We start from the raw sequence: 22,184 nt of genomic DNA on the forward strand, positions 1-22,184 counted from the left end.
AGTTTGTCTCTCCTGCGGACATTTTGTGTAGCATCAAGTCTCTGTCGTCGATTCGCCACCATCTCTGCATCCTCAGCAGCTCCGTCTGACAACAACCCAGTGTCAGGCAAGCTGGGGGTCGATTCCACGGCCTCCACCCACCAGTCACCCGTCTCAGTACCACCAGAGGTACCGAGACGGCAGGAGATATCCTGCTCCATTTGAAGCATGATATTCTCCACACATTAGATTAGATTAGATAGATTAGATTAGATAATACTTTATTACATGTCCAAATGTGTGTCCATTTGGTTACGGAAGTGGAAGTGCTCCTTCACGTAGACGACGTTGGCCACGTCATCGTTAAACCTGTTGATTGGTTGGTTTGAGGTTCAAGGATAGTAATTGTTTAGCATAATATGGATTGGCATATTGATTACAGACTGTGATTTGAATGGTTAAATATGAAATGTTAGTTTAATCTAACTATTGAACACTGTCATTGAGCTTGATCCGTGATAAGATACCTTTGGTTGTTCGCAATGACCTTCATGGCTACCAGCTGCTTGGTTTTGTGGTCTCTGCATTTGAGGACTCGACTGAAGCCGCCCTGACCCATCAGCTCCAGGACCTCATAGCGGTAGGCGATGTGGTCTTTGATAACCTGCATTTAAAAGCCCCATTAATTACATAGAGAACCAACTGTGAATAAATATAAATACATCTCACTGAACCCAACAAAGCCCATTCCTCTACTCTGAAAGGGTTTGTGGTCCCTAAGGAAAACACGCGTCAATATTTACCATCGTGTTGTGTCCCTTGATGTCATCATAACCATGGTAGAGGGTGCAATTCTGCTGGACCTTCTCTAACGCTATGCCATGGTACCACACCTCGATGTACTGTTTGATTCCCCTCTACTCAAACAGTGTCAGGTGTTTTTTGTAGGCCGTCAAGGCATCTGTGTGCAGGGAAAGAAACGAGACACAGGGAGCATGTTGAGGCCTTGTTGCTCAGCAGGAAGTGATGGCCTGATGAAAGGGACAGGCATCCGTCCCTTCGTGAAGGAAAGGGTTTAGAAGGTGATGTGGTCTTTTTAAGTTTTAACTCGTCTCAAGGTTGATGATGAGATGGTAATGGTAAACTAGGGTTGGTCTGAAAACATTGGAGTCTAAACGTATGTTTTACCACATCCGTGGACTGCAAAGCTTTAGTCTCCAATGTCTTTTTTCGTATCCAATATCAGATCAAACATCGTATGGACAAAACTGTTGGACATTATAACAACACAAAAATGACTCACTTGTGGGGCTCATGTAACGGTATATGTCCTGGGACTCGGCTGGGCTGCGTTGCTGGTCCACCAGTCCACCATGTGTTCCCAGCTACTGGACTGATGAGGAGAAGAGTCCACGCTGGAGCAGGGACTCTGGAAGTGCTCCAGAATCCACGGATGCTGCATGGCCTCAGCATGCGCTTTGCCGGCTCGTGTGTTAACATCGCCAGATCAACAAGAACAGGCTTTAACATATCTGTAACACGCTGAATGTGGAAGACATTATTTCCTTACATGTGCACTGAATGATTTGCCGCCGATGGTCACGACCTGACCCTGGTTCTAATGCTACAACCTCCAGGACTACTTTATATCCCCTCATAACAACTTAACATAGCACGTGTTGGAATAAATACATAAGTGAGGACTTGGGGACCGTATAAAACGTCACACTTGGGTCAGAGTGGAGGTACACTTACGCGACACAGCGCTGGATGAAGTCAAGAAAGAGTTGGTCCTCGTCTCCAGGGCCATAGACAGACACCACCTGGTCATGCGTCTGCTGTCTCCTTCGACCTGCATTAACGTCACACAACAACATCACACAACAACAACAACTGAAGTACACAGCAAACCAAGAGGCCAAGGACATTTTATCGTGACACTGGGAGGACAACTGGAGGATGGTTTAGTTTCTACTCACCAGAGATCAAGTCCTGAAGCGGGGTCTCCTTCAGCATACCCTTTAGAGGAACACCCAGCAGCTTCAACAGAACACGCACACAAGACAAGGTTCATCATTCAAATGAACAGTAGCTTTGGAAAGAAACAGCTACCTTTAAAGATGGGTGTTTTTCGGTCAAGGTAAAAGGCCACACACTCACTGCTTCGATGTTCCAGAAGGCTTGACCCAAAGTCAGCCACCTTTATGACCTCTGAGTCATCTTCTGATACGAGGATGTTCTCCTAAACAGAAAATATACATTGAATACCAAAGACGTGCATTAAGTGTATATTCAAAACAAAACGTGTCAACATGTAGGACTTAGATGATGAGGCGCCTACTGGTTTCAGGTCACAGTGGATGATGCCGGCCCTTCCAAGGAACTGGAGAGACTGCACAAGAGAGATGGCATGGCTCCTCAACTGAGAGGTGCCCAGCACTCTGAACTCTCTCTCGTTCATCACCTCATCCAGGTTCTTTCTGGAAATATTACACATTAAAAGTATTCATAAAGCGTTGTCCTAGGTATTTCACTCTTTCACCTTATGCCTTTGTCAAGCACAGATATTTGAAGCAACATTTGTATTGTTATTGGCACTGATATTATCAATTACAAACAACTTGTTTGTCTTTGTCTTTTTTCGTATCTAATATGAGATCAAACATTGTATGGACAAAACTGTTGGTCATTATAACAACACGAAAATGAGCAACGACTCACTTGGTGGGCTCATGTAACGACGCATGTCGCCGTGATGGAGGGACCGGCTTTATTCAGCGCCCCCTCCCTCCTCCTGCCTCCTGCCTCCTCCTCCATGGCCCCGACCGGTCACGGCCCTGCCCCGGAGGTGGACGGGGCTGCATCGCTGGCAGAGTCCACCATGTGCTCCAAGTTATTGGACTGGTGAGGAGAAGTGGCCGCACTGGAGCTGGGACTCTGGAAGTGCTCCAGAATCCACGGATGCTGCATGGCCTCATCCGGGGTCATGCGCTTCTCCGGCTCGTATCTTAACACCGCCAGGTCAACAAGAACAGGGATCAACATATCTGCAACACGCTGAATGTAGAAGACATTGATTCCTGCGCTAAATAATGCACTAAATTGCGCTAAATAATTTCCCGCCAATTGTCACGACCTGACCCTGGTTCTAGTGCTGCAACCTCCAAGACTACTTTGTATCCCATCATAACAACTTAACATAGCACAGGTTCGAATAAATACATAAGCGAGGACTCAATGGACCGTATCAAACGTCACACTTGGGTCAGAGTGGAGGTGCACCTACTCGAGACAGCTCTGGATGAAGTCCAGAAAGACTTCGTCCTCCGTGTCCAGGGCCCTAGACAGACTCAGCCTGGTCATGTCTCTGCTGTTGCTTGGACCTGCATTAACGTCGCACAACAACATCACACAACAACAACAACTGAAGTACACAACAACCAAGAGACCAAGGACATTGTGTCGTGTCACTGGGAGTACAACTTGCGGGTGGTTTAGTTTCTACTCACCAGAGAGCTCGTCCCGAAGCGTGGTCCTCTTCAGCCAATCCAATGGAGGAACACCCAGCAGCTTCAACAGAACACGCACACCGACCCATTAGAATAACAGTCTGGCGTTGAAATATTATTGCCAACCTAACTAGGTATTCATTACCTTCGCCATTTCCAGCACTAGCGCTTTCTCATGGTGCACATCAAATAGGATCTGGCCTGTCTTGAGCTCAGCTAAGATGCAGCCCAGACTCCACATGTCAATGGCCTTGCTGTAGGCCCTCTTCAGAATAGCTTCTGGGGACTTGTAGGTCAGTGTCTGGGCAAAAGGATCGGCTGTGGAGAAGGACAAGGTGATCATTGAAATGAACATTAGCTTCAGAAATAAACAGCTACCTTTAAAGATTGATGTTTTTCGGTCAAGGTAAAAGGCCAAACCCTCACTGTTGCGATGCTCCAGGAGGCTTGACCCAAAGTCAGCCACCTTTATGACCTCTGAGTCATCTTCTGATACCAGGATGTTCTCCTAAACAGAAAATAGATATTGATTCCAAAAGCCATGTGCATAAAGTGTATATTCTAACTAAATGTGTCAACATGGAGGACTTAGATTATGATTAGGCTCCTACCGGTTTCAGGTCGCAGTGGATGATGCCGGTCCTACCAAGGAACTGGAGAGACTGCACAAGAGAGATGGCATGGCTCCTCAACTGAGAGGTGCCCAGCCCTCTGAACCCTCTCTCCTTCATCCCCTCATACAGGTTCTTTCTGGAAAGATTAAACATTGAGAGGATTCATAAAGCTTTGTCCTAGGTCTTTCTCTCTTTCACCTAATGCCTTTGTCAAGCAGAGATATTTGAAGCAACATTTGTATTGTTATTGGCACTGATATTATCAATTACAAACACCTTGTTTGTTGTTGGTGTCTTATTTCTATATGAGTGGGCATGATATGAAGCTTTTGTGTTCCAAACCCACCCCATGAGGTCAAAGGTGATGCACACATGTTCACGGAAGTGGAAGTGCTCCTTCATGTGGACGACGTTGGCCACGCCAGGCACATCGTTCTTTTGGAGAAGCTCCAGAATTTCCACCTCTGCCATCGCCACATCTGCAAACCTATTGATTGGTTGGTTTGAGGTTCATGGATAGTAATTGTTTAGGATCATATGGATTGGCATATTGATGACAGAATGTGATTTGAATGGTAAAATGTGAAATGTACATTTAATGTAACGATTGCACTCTATCATTGAGCTTGATCCATGATAGGATACCTTGGGTTTTTTGCAATGACCTTCATGGCTACCAGCTGCTTGGTTTTGTGGTCTCTGCACTTGAGGACTCGACTCAAGCTGCCCTGACCCATCAGCTCCAGGACCTCATAGCGGTAGGCGATGTGGTCTTTGACAACCTGCATTTAAAAAAACCATTCATAACATGAGAGAACCAACGGTGAATAAATATAAATACATCTCGCTGGACCCAACAAAGCCCATTCTTCTACTCTGAAAGGGTTTGTGGTAGGATCCCTCTGGGGGACACGTGTGGGTATTTATTTACCATCTTGTAGTGTCCCTGGCGGTCATCATAACCATGGCGGAAGGTGCATTTCTGCTGGATCTTCTCTGCAGCTATGCCAAGGTACCACACCTCCTTGTACTCTTTGATTTCCCTCCGCTCAAATGGTGTCAGGTGTTTTCTGAAGATTGACAAGGCATCTGTATGCAGGGAAAGAAACGAGACACAGGGAGCATGTTGAGGCCTTGTTGCTCAGCAGCACTACCATCATGACACACATTATCCAAGAGCACCTTAGCATATCTTTTATTTGTCCATATTATCCATATGGATATTTTATTTGATTTTATCATCTAGTTTATGTTGTATGCTATGGATGACGTATTCAAGCTACTGTGACTTTGAATTTCCCCTGGGGATTAATAAAGTATACATCTATCTATCTATCTATCTACCTGCTGCGGGCAATCGTTGGCCATCACACCACCGGTACTTCTCCTTCTGCATTCTCTGCAGCTTTTGGTCCAAGATAGAAATCACACACACACACACACACACACACACACACACACACACACACACACACACACACACACACACACAACGTGAACACTGAACATCCTCTTCGTAACATTGAGAAGATGAGATGCAATTGGGACTTAAGGAGCAGATCACTGACCAGTTCAGCAGCAGGGCGGGGGTCTTTCTGGGGGGTCGTGTCAAAGTCTGGAAGGACGGTCGTCTTCCCCTTCTGAAGAGGAGCCTTTTTCACCGCCTCAGACTTTAAGACCAGCGGGGGCAGAGGGTCCATCCTTTTCATTGGCTCCTGAGGGAGGAAAGACGCAATGGTGTCAAGCCTGTGTCATTTTGTTCAGAGCCCCAAAGCATCATTTACCTAAGGCACATTTTAAGGTGCATCTAGTATTTAGTGTCATAAAGGCCTGAATCAAATAGCTGACTTAGGCAGATTATGGAATGTAAAAGAGCAGTCTGATTGGCTTATGCTATAGCCAATAAGGCACAGTGAATCAGCAGCATTAGGAGGGTAGAGTTAGGTTGGATATCACAATTTGGCCAAAATATGACTTAGGCAATGATGCTATTAGGCTAACCATTTGTAATGATGTAAGTAATGTGGACATGTAGGACCCTAGTGGACTAGTTCAGCAGGAATACTGACCAGGACACCATCACGGAGGAGGGGTCTCTGCTGGGTCTTGATGATGTCTGGAAGGACGGGGGTCTTCCCCTTCTGAAGAGGAGCCTTGTTCACCGCCGCAGACTTCAAGACCAGTGGGGGCAGAGGGTCCTTCCTTTTTATTGGCTCCTGAGGGTGGAAAGACGCAATGGTTATGATCTCAGTGGACGTTACTGAGCGCTTTGCATTGAAGTCATTTGAATTAGAACACTTTTTGGTGTTTTGCAAATCAGTGTTTCATGGTGGTGTTCTACATGTCCTTTTCATTCCATTATATAGGAACGCACAGATAGACATATTTATCACCAACATGAGCTGTGATTCATAACATATACCATGTCAATGTGTACCGGTATGCACTATACACATACCGTATAGTGGGGAGTCTCATTTGAAATTATGTAAGTAATGTGGACATGTAGGACACTTGCGGACTAGTTCACCAGGAACACTGACCAGTTCACCATCACGGAGGAGGGGTCTCTGCTGGGTATTGGTGAGCGCTGGAAGGACGGGGGTCTTCCTCTTCTCAAGAGGAGACTTGTTCACCGTTGCAGACTGTAAGACCAGCGGGGGCAGAGGGTCCTTCCAGTGGACCCTATTTTTGATTTTTGGCTCCTGAGGGTGGAAAGACGCAATGGTTATGATCTCAGTGGACGTTACTGAGCGATTCGCATGAATGAATTAGAATTACAACACTTTTTTGTCTTTAGCAAATCAGGGTTTCATGTGGCTACATGTCCTTTTCATCCCATCATACAGGTAGCACAGGTAGACATATTGGCCAACACCATGCGCTGTGATTCATAACATATACCATGTCCATGTGCACTATACACATAGCGTATAGTGGGGAGTCTCATTTGAAATGATGTAAGTAATTTGGACATGTAGGACACTAGCGGACTAGTTCAGCAGGAATACTGACCAGGACACCATCACGGAGGACGGGTCTCTGCTGGGTCTTGATGATGTCTGGAAGGACGCGGGTCTTCCCCTTCTGAAGAGGAGCCTTGTTCACCGCCGCAGACTTTAAGACCAGCGGGGGCAGAGGGTCCGTCCATTCGACTGGCACCTGATTCCTGAGGGAGGAAACACGCAATGGTTATGATCTCAGTGGTGGTTACTGAGTACTTTGCATTGAAGTCTTTTGAATTAGAATTAAAAAACTTTTTTGTGTTTTGCAAGTCAGGGTTTCATGTGGTGTTCTACATGTCCTTTTCATCCCTCTATACAGGAACGTACAGGTAGACATATTGGCCAACACCATGAGCTGTGATGCATAACATATACCATGTCTCTGTGTATGCACTATACACATAGCTTATAGCGGGGAGTCTCATTTGAAATGATGTAAGTAATGTGGACATGTAGGACACTAGCGGACTAGTTCACCAGGAACACTGACCAGGTCACCGTCACGGCGGAGGGGGTCTGGGTGAGCGCTGGAAGCAAGATCCTCTTCTGAGCAGGAGGCTTGGGCTTGGGCGCACGCTTGGGGAGGCGGGCATCCATGTTCCTAAACTCCTGATACAATACAAGGAGAGGGAGGTTGTGTTAGATATTTGATATTTAGAATCATTTAAGATTGATATTTTTAATGCGTTTATAAGGGGACGTGAAGGTGACGTCACACCGTGTTGGGGTCGCTGTGTCTGATGGTCTGACGGTTCTGTCTCAGACTATGGCGCCCGGCGTGATGCAACTTCACGTTGCTTATTTTTGTGGTTATTATTATGAATAATAATATTGTTACTATTGTGATTATTATTATTATTTATTAGGAAATGTTCACATTTGACGTGAGACAGAGCACAACTATTTGCATCCGAAACCTCGACTTCAACGATCTATTAAACAGGTGCGTAAGGTTGTATAGGGCTGTCTTTATATCTTAAAGAATTGCTGGCTAATTCAGTGACTCTGCATTAACATTTTAACTTACAATATCAAGACGCGATTCTCAAGTGCAATGAGATGTCAGAGAACTAGCCAGTGGGTCAAAACTAATGTCTAAATGTCTAAATGTCTATCGTTTTCAGTCATCCTGCAGAAAAAAAATAAGCTTTGTACGGGAACTATCTGATCAAACAAAATCAAAGGGTCGTCTTTCTCTTTCTTAACAATTCACCTCTCCTCGCCCTGCGAGGATTTACCGCCTAGGGCCGTGATTTAACCAGGGGACGTTTCCCCAGCACTTATCTTTTTGTAGTGTTCAGTGTCACGGATTGGATGGATTGATGACTTTGAAGTTGAATCAACATAGGCCTAACGTAGCACTAATAGGCTACAATAGTTAATTAGGTCAATTAAGTTATTAATTCATATTTTGATGAAGACTTTGGTCAGCGGTTAAAGGTCAGGGGGGAAAGAAAACCGATTGGGCCGACTTGAGGGCCGCACTATGGGACGCCTTCATATCACGGAGAAACGATGCATCAGATCAAATATTAAACCAACACGACAGACAGGGCCTATAACTCAAAATTAATCCTATTTACCTGACAATTATCTGCCAGAAAAAAAATCGAACTTTTCTCAAAAGAGTGGCGGAAAGTCACGGAAACCTACCTTTGTTTCCTACTGGATCAAACCGTCAACTGGGACCGTTCGTTCCTTGCAGAAACAATACTGAGACTAAAGACACTTATTTATAATCAGAAGGAAATCGTCGAAATCGTCGAGCAATATCTCTTCAGATCAGAAGCGTCTTCAATATGAGTGACAGTTGTCATGACAAATGCAAACATTAAAGATTCTGAAAAATAACCTTACGCAGCTCATTGTGACGTCATGAGAGAGATGACCTCTCGACCGTGGCCCTGTGTGTGTGTGTGTGTGTGTGTGTGCACGCGCGCATGTGTATATATACATTATATATATATTGTCGTGACTCGTGAGATCCCCATATTTACTGTACTGACTATTTGGTGGCATGAAATACAATATGAACAAATGTCTTGCCAAGGTTTTGGGCTTGTAACCGACAACGCCACATTTTAATGTAGGGCTGCACTATTAAATATTAAAGGATTATAAAATAATAAACAAACAAAACAGTTTTATTGACATGCAAACATGGAAGAGATTACAAAATAAAACAAATAAAACAAAAGACAGGAGTAATAAGTGTCCAGCTGACGCTGGACCCTTCTCAAATTGTCAGGCCCTGCACAACAGGAACCACCAGAGAGCTTTCCTTCACCTAGTGTGGGTTGTGGAGTATCTCCTGAACCCCCAGTAGCACTCAGTCTGTGAACAAATGGTGCAACTCCTCTTTGGGAAGAGCTGCTTCTTAACATCAACGTCCAGCCGTGCGTGAGGTTTTTCTTCAGTTTGTCTCTCCTGCGGACATTTTGTGTAGCATCAAGTCTCTGTCGTCGATTCGCCACCATCTCTGCATCCTCAGCAGCTCCGTCTGACAACAACCCAGTGTCAGGCAAGCTGGGGGTCGATTCCACGGCCTCCACCCACCAGTCACCCGTCTCAGTACCACCAGAGGTACCGAGACGGCAGGAGATATCCTGCTCCATTTGAAGCATGATATTCTCCACACATTAGATTAGATTAGATAGATTAGATTAGATAATACTTTATTACATGTCCAAATGTGTGTCCATTTGGTTACGGAAGTGGAAGTGCTCCTTCACGTAGACGACGTTGGCCACGTCATCGTTAAACCTGTTGATTGGTTGGTTTGAGGTTCAAGGATAGTAATTGTTTAGCATAATATGGATTGGCATATTGATTACAGACTGTGATTTGAATGGTTAAATATGAAATGTTAGTTTAATCTAACTATTGAACACTGTCATTGAGCTTGATCCGTGATAAGATACCTTTGGTTGTTCGCAATGACCTTCATGGCTACCAGCTGCTTGGTTTTGTGGTCTCTGCATTTGAGGACTCGACTGAAGCCGCCCTGACCCATCAGCTCCAGGACCTCATAGCGGTAGGCGATGTGGTCTTTGATAACCTGCATTTAAAAGCCCCATTAATTACATAGAGAACCAACTGTGAATAAATATAAATACATCTCACTGAACCCAACAAAGCCCATTCCTCTACTCTGAAAGGGTTTGTGGTCCCTAAGGAAAACACGCGTCAATATTTACCATCGTGTTGTGTCCCTTGATGTCATCATAACCATGGTAGAGGGTGCAATTCTGCTGGACCTTCTCTAACGCTATGCCATGGTACCACACCTCGATGTACTGTTTGATTCCCCTCTACTCAAACAGTGTCAGGTGTTTTTTGTAGGCCGTCAAGGCATCTGTGTGCAGGGAAAGAAACGAGACACAGGGAGCATGTTGAGGCCTTGTTGCTCAGCAGGAAGTGATGGCCTGATGAAAGGGACAGGCATCCGTCCCTTCGTGAAGGAAAGGGTTTAGAAGGTGATGTGGTCTTTTTAAGTTTTAACTCGTCTCAAGGTTGATGATGAGATGGTAATGGTAAACTAGGGTTGGTCTGAAAACATTGGAGTCTAAACGTATGTTTTACCACATCCGTGGACTGCAAAGCTTTAGTCTCCAATGTCTTTTTTCGTATCCAATATCAGATCAAACATCGTATGGACAAAACTGTTGGACATTATAACAACACAAAAATGACTCACTTGTGGGGCTCATGTAACGGTATATGTCCTGGGACTCGGCTGGGCTGCGTTGCTGGTCCACCAGTCCACCATGTGTTCCCAGCTACTGGACTGATGAGGAGAAGAGTCCACGCTGGAGCAGGGACTCTGGAAGTGCTCCAGAATCCACGGATGCTGCATGGCCTCAGCATGCGCTTTGCCGGCTCGTGTGTTAACATCGCCAGATCAACAAGAACAGGCTTTAACATATCTGTAACACGCTGAATGTGGAAGACATTATTTCCTTACATGTGCACTGAATGATTTGCCGCCGATGGTCACGACCTGACCCTGGTTCTAATGCTACAACCTCCAGGACTACTTTATATCCCCTCATAACAACTTAACATAGCACGTGTTGGAATAAATACATAAGTGAGGACTTGGGGACCGTATAAAACGTCACACTTGGGTCAGAGTGGAGGTACACTTACGCGACACAGCGCTGGATGAAGTCAAGAAAGAGTTGGTCCTCGTCTCCAGGGCCATAGACAGACACCACCTGGTCATGCGTCTGCTGTCTCCTTCGACCTGCATTAACGTCACACAACAACATCACACAACAACAACAACTGAAGTACACAGCAAACCAAGAGGCCAAGGACATTTTATCGTGACACTGGGAGGACAACTGGAGGATGGTTTAGTTTCTACTCACCAGAGATCAAGTCCTGAAGCGGGGTCTCCTTCAGCATACCCTTTAGAGGAACACCCAGCAGCTTCAACAGAACACGCACACAAGACAAGGTTCATCATTCAAATGAACAGTAGCTTTGGAAAGAAACAGCTACCTTTAAAGATGGGTGTTTTTCGGTCAAGGTAAAAGGCCACACACTCACTGCTTCGATGTTCCAGAAGGCTTGACCCAAAGTCAGCCACCTTTATGACCTCTGAGTCATCTTCTGATACGAGGATGTTCTCCTAAACAGAAAATATACATTGAATACCAAAGACGTGCATTAAGTGTATATTCAAAACAAAACGTGTCAACATGTAGGACTTAGATGATGAGGCGCCTACTGGTTTCAGGTCACAGTGGATGATGCCGGCCCTTCCAAGGAACTGGAGAGACTGCACAAGAGAGATGGCATGGCTCCTCAACTGAGAAGTGCCCAGCACTCTGAACTCTCTCTCGTTCATCACCTCATCCAGGTTCTTTCTGGAAATATTACACATTAAAAGTATTCATAAAGCGTTGTCCTAGGTATTTCACTCTTTCACCTTATGCCTTTGTCAAGCACAGATATTTGAAGCAACATTTGTATTGTTATTGGCACTGATATTATCAATTACAAACAACTTGTTTGTCTTTGTCTTTTTTCGTATCTAATATGAGATCAAACATTGTATGGACAAAACTGTTGGTCATTATAACAACACGAAAATGAGCAACGACTCACTTGGTGGGCTCATGTAACGACGCATGTCGCCGTGATGGAGGGACCGGCTTTATTCAGCGCCCCCTCCCTCCTCCTGCCTCCTGCCTCCTCCTCCATGGCCCCGACCGGTCACGGCCCTGCCCCGGAGGTGGACGGGGCTGCATCGCTGGCAGAGTCCACCATGTGCTCCAAGTTATTGGACTGGTGAGGAGAAGTGGCCGCACTGGAGCTGGGACTCTGGAAGTGCTCCAGAATCCACGGATGCTGCATGGCCTCATCCGGGGTCATGCGCTTCTCCGGCTCGTATCTTAACACCGCCAGGTCAACAAGAACAGGGATCAACATATCTGCAACACGCTGAATGTAGAAGACATTGATTCCTGCGCTAAATAATGCACTAAATTGCGCTAAATAATTTCCCGCCAATTGTCACGACCTGACCCTGGTTCTAGTGCTGCAACCTCCAAGACTACTTTGTATCCCATCATAACAACTTAACATAGCACAGGTTCGAATAAATACATAAGCGAGGACTCAATGGACCGTATCAAACGTCACACTTGGGTCAGAGTGGAGGTGCACCTACTCGAGACAGCTCTGGATGAAGTCCAGAAAGACTTCGTCCTCCGTGTCCAGGGCCCTAGACAGACTCAGCCTGGTCATGTCTCTGCTGTTGCTTGGACCTGCATTAACGTCGCACAACAACATCACACAACAACAACAACTGAAGTACACAACAACCAAGAGACCAAGGACATTGTGTCGTGTCACTGGGAGTACAACTTGCGGGTGGTTTAGTTTCTACTCACCAGAGAGCTCGTCCCGAAGCGTGGTCCTCTTCAGCCAATCCAATGGAGGAACACCCAGCAGCTTCAACAGAACACGCACACCGACCCATTAGAATAACAGTCTGGCGTTGAAATATTATTGCCAACCTAACTAGGTATTCATTACCTTCGCCATTTCCAGCACTAGCGCTTTCTCATGGTGCACATCAAATAGGATCTGGCCTGTCTTGAGCTCAGCTAAGATGCAGCCCAGACTCCACATGTCAATGGCCTTGCTGTAGGCCCTCTTCAGAATAGCTTCTGGGGACTTGTAGGTCAGTGTCTGGGCAAAAGGATCGGCTGTGGAGAAGGACAAGGTGATCATTGAAATGAACATTAGCTTCAGAAATAAACAGCTACCTTTAAAGATTGATGTTTTTCGGTCAAGGTAAAAGGCCAAACCCTCACTGTTGCGATGCTCCAGGAGGCTTGACCCAAAGTCAGCCACCTTTATGACCTCTGAGTCATCTTCTGATACCAGGATGTTCTCCTAAACAGAAAATAGATATTGATTCCAAAAGCCATGTGCATAAAGTGTATATTCTAACTAAATGTGTCAACATGGAGGACTTAGATTATGATTAGGCTCCTACCGGTTTCAGGTCGCAGTGGATGATGCCGGTCCTACCAAGGAACTGGAGAGACTGCACAAGAGAGATGGCATGGCTCCTCAACTGAGAGGTGCCCAGCCCTCTGAACCCTCTCTCCTTCATCCCCTCATACAGGTTCTTTCTGGAAAGATTAAACATTGAGAGGATTCATAAAGCTTTGTCCTAGGTCTTTCTCTCTTTCACCTAATGCCTTTGTCAAGCAGAGATATTTGAAGCAACATTTGTATTGTTATTGGCACTGATATTATCAATTACAAACACCTTGTTTGTTGTTGGTGTCTTATTTCTATATGAGTGGGCATGATATGAAGCTTTTGTGTTCCAAACCCACCCCATGAGGTCAAAGGTGATGCACACATGTTCACGGAAGTGGAAGTGCTCCTTCATGTGGACGACGTTGGCCACGCCAGGCACATCGTTCTTTTGGAGAAGCTCCAGAATTTCCACCTCTGCCATCGCCACATCTGCAAACCTATTGATTGGTTGGTTTGAGGTTCATGGATAGTAATTGTTTAGGATCATATGGATTGGCATATTGATGACAGAATGTGATTTGAATGGTAAAATGTGAAATGTACATTTAATGTAACGATTGCACTCTATCATTGAGCTTGATCCATGATAGGATACCTTGGGTTTTTTGCAATGACCTTCATGGCTACCAGCTGCTTGGTTTTGTGGTCTCTGCACTTGAGGACTCGACTCAAGCTGCCCTGACCCATCAGCTCCAGGACCTCATAGCGGTAGGCGATGTGGTCTTTGACAACCTGCATTTAAAAAAACCATTCATAACATGAGAGAACCAACGGTGAATAAATATAAATACATCTCGCTGGACCCAACAAAGCCCATTCTTCTACTCTGAAAGGGTTTGTGGTAGGATCCCTCTGGGGGACACGTGTGGGTATTTATTTACCATCTTGTAGTGTCCCTGGCGGTCATCATAACCATGGCGGAAGGTGCATTTCTGCTGGATCTTCTCTGCAGCTATGCCAAGGTACCACACCTCCTTGTACTCTTTGATTTCCCTCCGCTCAAATGGTGTCAGGTGTTTTCTGAAGATTGACAAGGCATCTGTATGCAGGGAAAGAAACGAGACACAGGGAGCATGTTGAGGCCTTGTTGCTCAGCAGCACTACCATCATGACACACATTATCCAAGAGCACCTTAGCATATCTTTTATTTGTCCATATTATCCATATGGATATTTTATTTGATTTTATCATCTAGTTTATGTTGTATGCTATGGATGACGTATTCAAGCTACTGTGACTTTGAATTTCCCCTGGGGATTAATAAAGTATACATCTATCTATCTATCTATCTACCTGCTGCGGGCAATCGTTGGCCATCACACCACCGGTACTTCTCCTTCTGCATTCTCTGCAGCTTTTGGTCCAAGATAGAAATCACACACACACACACACACACACACACACACACACACACACACACACACACACACACACACACACAACGTGAACACTGAACATCCTCTTCGTAACATTGAGAAGATGAGATGCAATTGGGACTTAAGGAGCAGATCACTGACCAGTTCAGCAGCAGGGCGGGGGTCTTTCTGGGGGGTCGTGTCAAAGTCTGGAAGGACGGTCGTCTTCCCCTTCTGAAGAGGAGCCTTTTTCACCGCCTCAGACTTTAAGACCAGCGGGGGCAGAGGGTCCATCCTTTTCATTGGCTCCTGAGGGAGGAAAGACGCAATGGTGTCAAGCCTGTGTCATTTTGTTCAGAGCCCCAAAGCATCATTTACCTAAGGCACATTTTAAGGTGCATCTAGTATTTAGTGTCATAAAGGCCTGAATCAAATAGCTGACTTAGGCAGATTATGGAATGTAAAAGAGCAGTCTGATTGGCTTATGCTATAGCCAATAAGGCACAGTGAATCAGCAGCATTAGGAGGGTAGAGTTAGGTTGGATATCACAATTTGGCCAAAATATGACTTAGGCAATGATGCTATTAGGCTAACCATTTGTAATGATGTAAGTAATGTGGACATGTAGGACCCTAGTGGACTAGTTCAGCAGGAATACTGACCAGGACACCATCACGGAGGAGGGGTCTCTGCTGGGTCTTGATGATGTCTGGAAGGACGGGGGTCTTCCCCTTCTGAAGAGGAGCCTTGTTCACCGCCGCAGACTTCAAGACCAGTGGGGGCAGAGGGTCCTTCCTTTTTATTGGCTCCTGAGGGTGGAAAGACGCAATGGTTATGATCTCAGTGGACGTTACTGAGCGCTTTGCATTGAAGTCATTTGAATTAGAACACTTTTTGGTGTTTTGCAAATCAGTGTTTCATGGTGGTGTTCTACATGTCCTTTTCATTCCATTATATAGGAACGCACAGATAGACATATTTATCACCAACATGAGCTGTGATTCATAACATATACCATGTCAATGTGTACCGGTATGCACTATACACATACCGTATAGTGGGGAGTCTCATTTGAAATTATGTAAGTAATGTGGACATGTAGGACACTTGCGGACTAGTTCACCAGGAACACTGACCAGTTCACCATCACGGAGGAGGGGTCTCTGCTGGGTATTGGTGAGCGCTGGAAGGACGGGGGTCTTCCTCTTCTCAAGAGGAGACTTGTTCACCGTTGCAGACTGTAAGACCAGCGGGGGCAGAGGGTCCTTCCAGTGGACCCTATTTTTGATTTTTGGCTCCTGAGGGTGGAAAGACGCAATGGTTATGATCTCAGTGGACGTTACTGAGCGATTCGCATGAATGAATTAGAATTACAACACTTTTTTGTCTTTAGCAAATCAGGGTTTCATGTGGCTACATGTCCTTTTCATCCCATCATACAGGTAGCACAGGTAGACATATTGGCCAACACCATGCGCTGTGATTCATAACATATACCATGTCCATGTGCACTATACACATAGCGTATAGTGGGGAGTCTCATTTGAAATGATGTAAGTAATTTGGACATGTAGGACACTAGCGGACTAGTTCAGCAGGAATACTGACCAGGACACCATCACGGAGGACGGGTCTCTGCTGGGTCTTGATGATGTCTGGAAGGACGCGGGTCTTCCCCTTCTGAAGAGGAGCCTTGTTCACCGCCGCAGACTTTAAGACCAGCGGGGGCAGAGGGTCCGTCCATTCGACTGGCACCTGATTCCTGAGGGAGGAAACACGCAATGGTTATGATCTCAGTGGTGGTTACTGAGTACTTTGCATTGAAGTCTTTTGAATTAGAATTAAAAAACTTTTTTGTGTTTTGCAAGTCAGGGTTTCATGTGGTGTTCTACATGTCCTTTTCATCCCTCTATACAGGAACGTACAGGTAGACATATTGGCCAACACCATGAGCTGTGATGCATAACATATACCATGTCTCTGTGTATGCACTATACACATAGCTTATAGCGGGGAGTCTCATTTGAAATGATGTAAGTAATGTGGACATGTAGGACACTAGCGGACTAGTTCACCAGGAACACTGACCAGGTCACCGTCACGGCGGAGGGGGTCTGGGTGAGCGCTGGAAGCAAGATCCTCTTCTGAGCAGGAGGCTTGGGCTTGGGCGCACGCTTGGGGAGGCGGGCATCCATGTTCCTAAACTCCTGATACAATACAAGGAGAGGGAGGTTGTGTTAGATATTTGATATTTAGAATCATTTAAGATTGATATTTTTAATGCGTTTATAAGGGGACGTGAAGGTGACGTCACACCGTGTTGGGGTCGCTGTGTCTGATGGTCTGACGGTTCTGTCTCAGACTATGGCGCCCGGCGTGATGCAACTTCACGTTGCTTATTTTTGTGGTTATTATTATGAATAATAATATTGTTACTATTGTGATTATTATTATTATTTATTAGGAAATGTTCACATTTGACGTGAGACAGAGCACAACTATTTGCATCCGAAACCTCGACTTCAACGATCTATTAAACAGGTGCGTAAGGTTGTATAGGGCTGTCTTTATATCTTAAAGAATTGCTGGCTAATTCAGTGACTCTGCATTAACATTTTAACTTACAATATCAAGACGCGATTCTCAAGTGCAATGAGATGTCAGAGAACTAGCCAGTGGGTCAAAACTAATGTCTAAATGTCTAAATGTCTATCGTTTTCAGTCATCCTGCAGAAAAAAAATAAGCTTTGTACGGGAACTATCTGATCAAACAAAATCAAAGGGTCGTCTTTCTCTTTCTTAACAATTCACCTCTCCTCGCCCTGCGAGGATTTACCGCCTAGGGCCGTGATTTAACCAGGGGACGTTTCCCCAGCACTTATCTTTTTGTAGTGTTCAGTGTCACGGATTGGATGGATTGATGACTTTGAAGTTGAATCAACATAGGCCTAACGTAGCACTAATAGGCTACAATAGTTAATTAGGTCAATTAAGTTATTAATTCATATTTTGATGAAGACTTTGGTCAGCGGTTAAAGGTCAGGGGGGAAAGAAAACCGATTGGGCCGACTTGAGGGCCGCACTATGGGACGCCTTCATATCACGGAGAAACGATGCATCAGATCAAATATTAAACCAACACGACAGACAGGGCCTATAACTCAAAATTAATCCTATTTACCTGACAATTATCTGCCAGAAAAAAAATCGAACTTTTCTCAAAAGAGTGGCGGAAAGTCACGGAAACCTACCTTTGTTTCCTACTGGATCAAACCGTCAACTGGGACCGTTCGTTCCTTGCAGAAACAATACTGAGACTAAAGACACTTATTTATAATCAGAAGGAAATCGTCGAAATCGTCGAGCAATATCTCTTCAGATCAGAAGCGTCTTCAATATGAGTGACAGTTGTCATGACAAATGCAAACATTAAAGATTCTGAAAAATAACCTTACGCAGCTCATTGTGACGTCATGAGAGAGATGACCTCTCGACCGTGGCCCTGTGTGTGTGTGTGTGTGTGTGTGCACGCGCGCATGTGTATATATACATTATATATATATTGTCGTGACTCGTGAGATCCCCATATTTACTGTACTGACTATTTGGTGGCATGAAATACAATATGAACAAATGTCTTGCCAAGGTTTTGGGCTTGTAACCGACAACGCCACATTTTAATGTAGGGCTGCACTATTAAATATTAAAGGATTATAAAATAATAAACAAACAAAACAGTTTTATTGACATGCAAACATGGAAGAGATTACAAAATAAAACAAATAAAACAAAAGACAGGAGTAATAAGTGTCCAGCTGACGCTGGACCCTTCTCAAATTATCAGGCCCTGCACAACAGGAACCACCAGAGAGCTTTCCTTCACCTAGTGTGGGTTGTGGAGTATCTCCTGAACCCCCAGTAGCACTCAGTCTGTGAACAAATGGTGCAACTCCTCTTTGGGAAGAGCTGCTTCTTAACATCAACGTCCAGCCGTGCGTGAGGTTTTTCTTCAGTTTGTCTCTCCTGCGGACATTTTGTGTAGCATCAAGTCTCTGTCGTCGATTCGCCACCATCTCTGCATCCTCAGCAGCTCCGTCTGACAACAACCCAGTGTCAGGCAAGCTGGGGGTCGATTCCACGGCCTCCACCCACCAGTCACCCGTCTCAGTACCACCAGAGGTACCGAGACGGCAGGAGATATCCTGCTCCATTTGAAGCATGATATTCTCCACACATTAGATTAGATTAGATAGATTAGATTAGATAATACTTTATTACATGTCCAAATGTGTGTCCATTTGGTTACGGAAGTGGAAGTGCTCCTTCACGTAGACGACGTTGGCCACGTCATCGTTAAACCTGTTGATTGGTTGGTTTGAGGTTCAAGGATAGTAATTGTTTAGCATAATATGGATTGGCATATTGATTACAGACTGTGATTTGAATGGTTAAATATGAAATGTTAGTTTAATCTAACTATTGAACACTGTCATTGAGCTTGATCCGTGATAAGATACCTTTGGTTGTTCGCAATGACCTTCATGGCTACCAGCTGCTTGGTTTTGTGGTCTCTGCATTTGAGGACTCGACTGAAGCCGCCCTGACCCATCAGCTCCAGGACCTCATAGCGGTAGGCGATGTGGTCTTTGATAACCTGCATTTAAAAGCCCCATTAATTACATAGAGAACCAACTGTGAATAAATATAAATACATCTCACTGAACCCAACAAAGCCCATTCCTCTACTCTGAAAGGGTTTGTGGTCCCTAAGGAAAACACGCGTCAATATTTACCATCGTGTTGTGTCCCTTGATGTCATCATAACCATGGTAGAGGGTGCAATTCTGCTGGACCTTCTCTAACGCTATGCCATGGTACCACACCTCGATGTACTGTTTGATTCCCCTCTACTCAAACAGTGTCAGGTGTTTTTTGTAGGCCGTCAAGGCATCTGTGTGCAGGGAAAGAAACGAGACACAGGGAGCATGTTGAGGCCTTGTTGCTCAGCAGGAAGTGATGGCCTGATGAAAGGGACAGGCATCCGTCCCTTCGTGAAGGAAAGGGTTTAGAAGGTGATGTGGTCTTTTTAAGTTTTAACTCGTCTCAAGGTTGATGATGAGATGGTAATGGTAAACTAGGGTTGGTCTGAAAACATTGGAGTCTAAACGTATGTTTTACCACATCCGTGGACTGCAAAGCTTTAGTCTCCAATGTCTTTTTTCGTATCCAATATCAGATCAAACATCGTATGGACAAAACTGTTGGACATTATAACAACACAAAAATGACTCACTTGTGGGGCTCATGTAACGGTATATGTCCTGGGACTCGGCTGGGCTGCGTTGCTGGTCCACCAGTCCACCATGTGTTCCCAGCTACTGGACTGATGAGGAGAAGAGTCCACGCTGGAGCAGGGACTCTGGAAGTGCTCCAGAATCCACGGATGCTGCATGGCCTCAGCATGCGCTTTGCCGGCTCGTGTGTTAACATCGCCAGATCAACAAGAACAGGCTTTAACATATCTGTAACACGCTGAATGTGGAAGACATTATTTCCTTACATGTGCACTGAATGATTTGCCGCCGATGGTCACGACCTGACCCTGGTTCTAATGCTACAACCTCCAGGACTACTTTATATCCCCTCATAACAACTTAACATAGCACGTGTTGGAATAAATACATAAGTGAGGACTTGGGGACCGTATAAAACGTCACACTTGGGTCAGAGTGGAGGTACACTTACGCGACACAGCGCTGGATGAAGTCAAGAAAGAGTTGGTCCTCGTCTCCAGGGCCATAGACAGACACCACCTGGTCATGCGTCTGCTGTCTCCTTCGACCTGCATTAACGTCACACAACAACATCACACAACAACAACAACTGAAGTACACAGCAAACCAAGAGGCCAAGGACATTTTATCGTGACACTGGGAGGACAACTGGAGGATGGTTTAGTTTCTACTCACCAGAGATCAAGTCCTGAAGCGGGGTCTCCTTCAGCATACCCTTTAGAGGAACACCCAGCAGCTTCAACAGAACACGCACACAAGACAAGGTTCATCATTCAAATGAACAGTAGCTTTGGAAAGAAACAGCTACCTTTAAAGATGGGTGTTTTTCGGTCAAGGTAAAAGGCCACACACTCACTGCTTCGATGTTCCAGAAGGCTTGACCCAAAGTCAGCCACCTTTATGACCTCTGAGTCATCTTCTGATACGAGGATGTTCTCCTAAACAGAAAATATACATTGAATACCAAAGACGTGCATTAAGTGTATATTCAAAACAAAACGTGTCAACATGTAGGACTTAGATGATGAGGCGCCTACTGGTTTCAGGTCACAGTGGATGATGCCGGCCCTTCCAAGGAACTGGAGAGACTGCACAAGAGAGATGGCATGGCTCCTCAACTGAGAGGTGCCCAGCACTCTGAACTCTCTCTCGTTCATCACCTCATCCAGGTTCTTTCTGGAAATATTACACATTAAAAGTATTCATAAAGCGTTGTCCTAGGTATTTCACTCTTTCACCTTATGCCTTTGTCAAGCACAGATATTTGAAGCAACATTTGTATTGTTATTGGCACTGATATTATCAATTACAAACAACTTGTTTGTCTTTGTCTTTTTTCGTATCTAATATGAGATCAAACATTGTATGGACAAAACTGTTGGTCATTATAACAACACGAAAATGAGCAACGACTCACTTGGTGGGCTCATGTAACGACGCATGTCGCCGTGATGGAGGGACCGGCTTTATTCAGCGCCCCCTCCCTCCTCCTGCCTCCTGCCTCCTCCTCCATGGCCCCGACCGGTCACGGCCCTGCCCCGGAGGTGGACGGGGCTGCATCGCTGGCAGAGTCCACCATGTGCTCCAAGTTATTGGACTGGTGAGGAGAAGTGGCCGCACTGGAGCTGGGACTCTGGAAGTGCTCCAGAATCCACGGATGCTGCATGGCCTCATCCGGGGTCATGCGCTTCTCCGGCTCGTATCTTAACACCGCCAGGTCAACAAGAACAGGGATCAACATATCTGCAACACGCTGAATGTAGAAGACATTGATTCCTGCGCTAAATAATGCACTAAATTGCGCTAAATAATTTCCCGCCAATTGTCACGACCTGACCCTGGTTCTAGTGCTGCAACCT

The 22,184-nt window shown here is 45.3% G+C and overlaps 3 long non-coding RNA genes across 3 annotated transcripts; all 3 read right to left on the minus strand.

Annotated features, from left to right (window-relative positions):
• Window positions 1-583: 583 nt before the first annotated feature.
• Window positions 584-1,616, minus strand: LOC311370724. The gene is made up of 3 exons (XR_014640881.1): window positions 1,283-1,616; window positions 783-940; window positions 584-643 (listed from the first exon to the last, which is right to left on the minus strand). It is a non-coding gene; the product is annotated as an uncharacterized lncRNA (long non-coding RNA).
• Window positions 1,617-10,105: 8,489 nt separating this feature from the next.
• Window positions 10,106-11,138, minus strand: LOC311378172. Its single transcript, XR_014645297.1, has 3 exons — window positions 10,805-11,138; window positions 10,305-10,462; window positions 10,106-10,165 (listed from the first exon to the last, which is right to left on the minus strand). It is a non-coding gene; the product is annotated as an uncharacterized lncRNA (long non-coding RNA).
• Window positions 11,139-19,625: 8,487 nt separating this feature from the next.
• Window positions 19,626-20,658, minus strand: LOC311412754. Its single transcript, XR_014677094.1, has 3 exons — window positions 20,325-20,658; window positions 19,825-19,982; window positions 19,626-19,685 (listed from the first exon to the last, which is right to left on the minus strand). It is a non-coding gene; the product is annotated as an uncharacterized lncRNA (long non-coding RNA).
• Window positions 20,659-22,184: the final 1,526 nt, after the last annotated feature.

This window comes from Micromesistius poutassou (genome assembly GCF_964030765.1).
Source record: "Micromesistius poutassou genome assembly, chromosome: 1".
Classification (NCBI taxonomy): domain Eukaryota; kingdom Metazoa; phylum Chordata; class Actinopteri; order Gadiformes; family Gadidae; genus Micromesistius; species Micromesistius poutassou.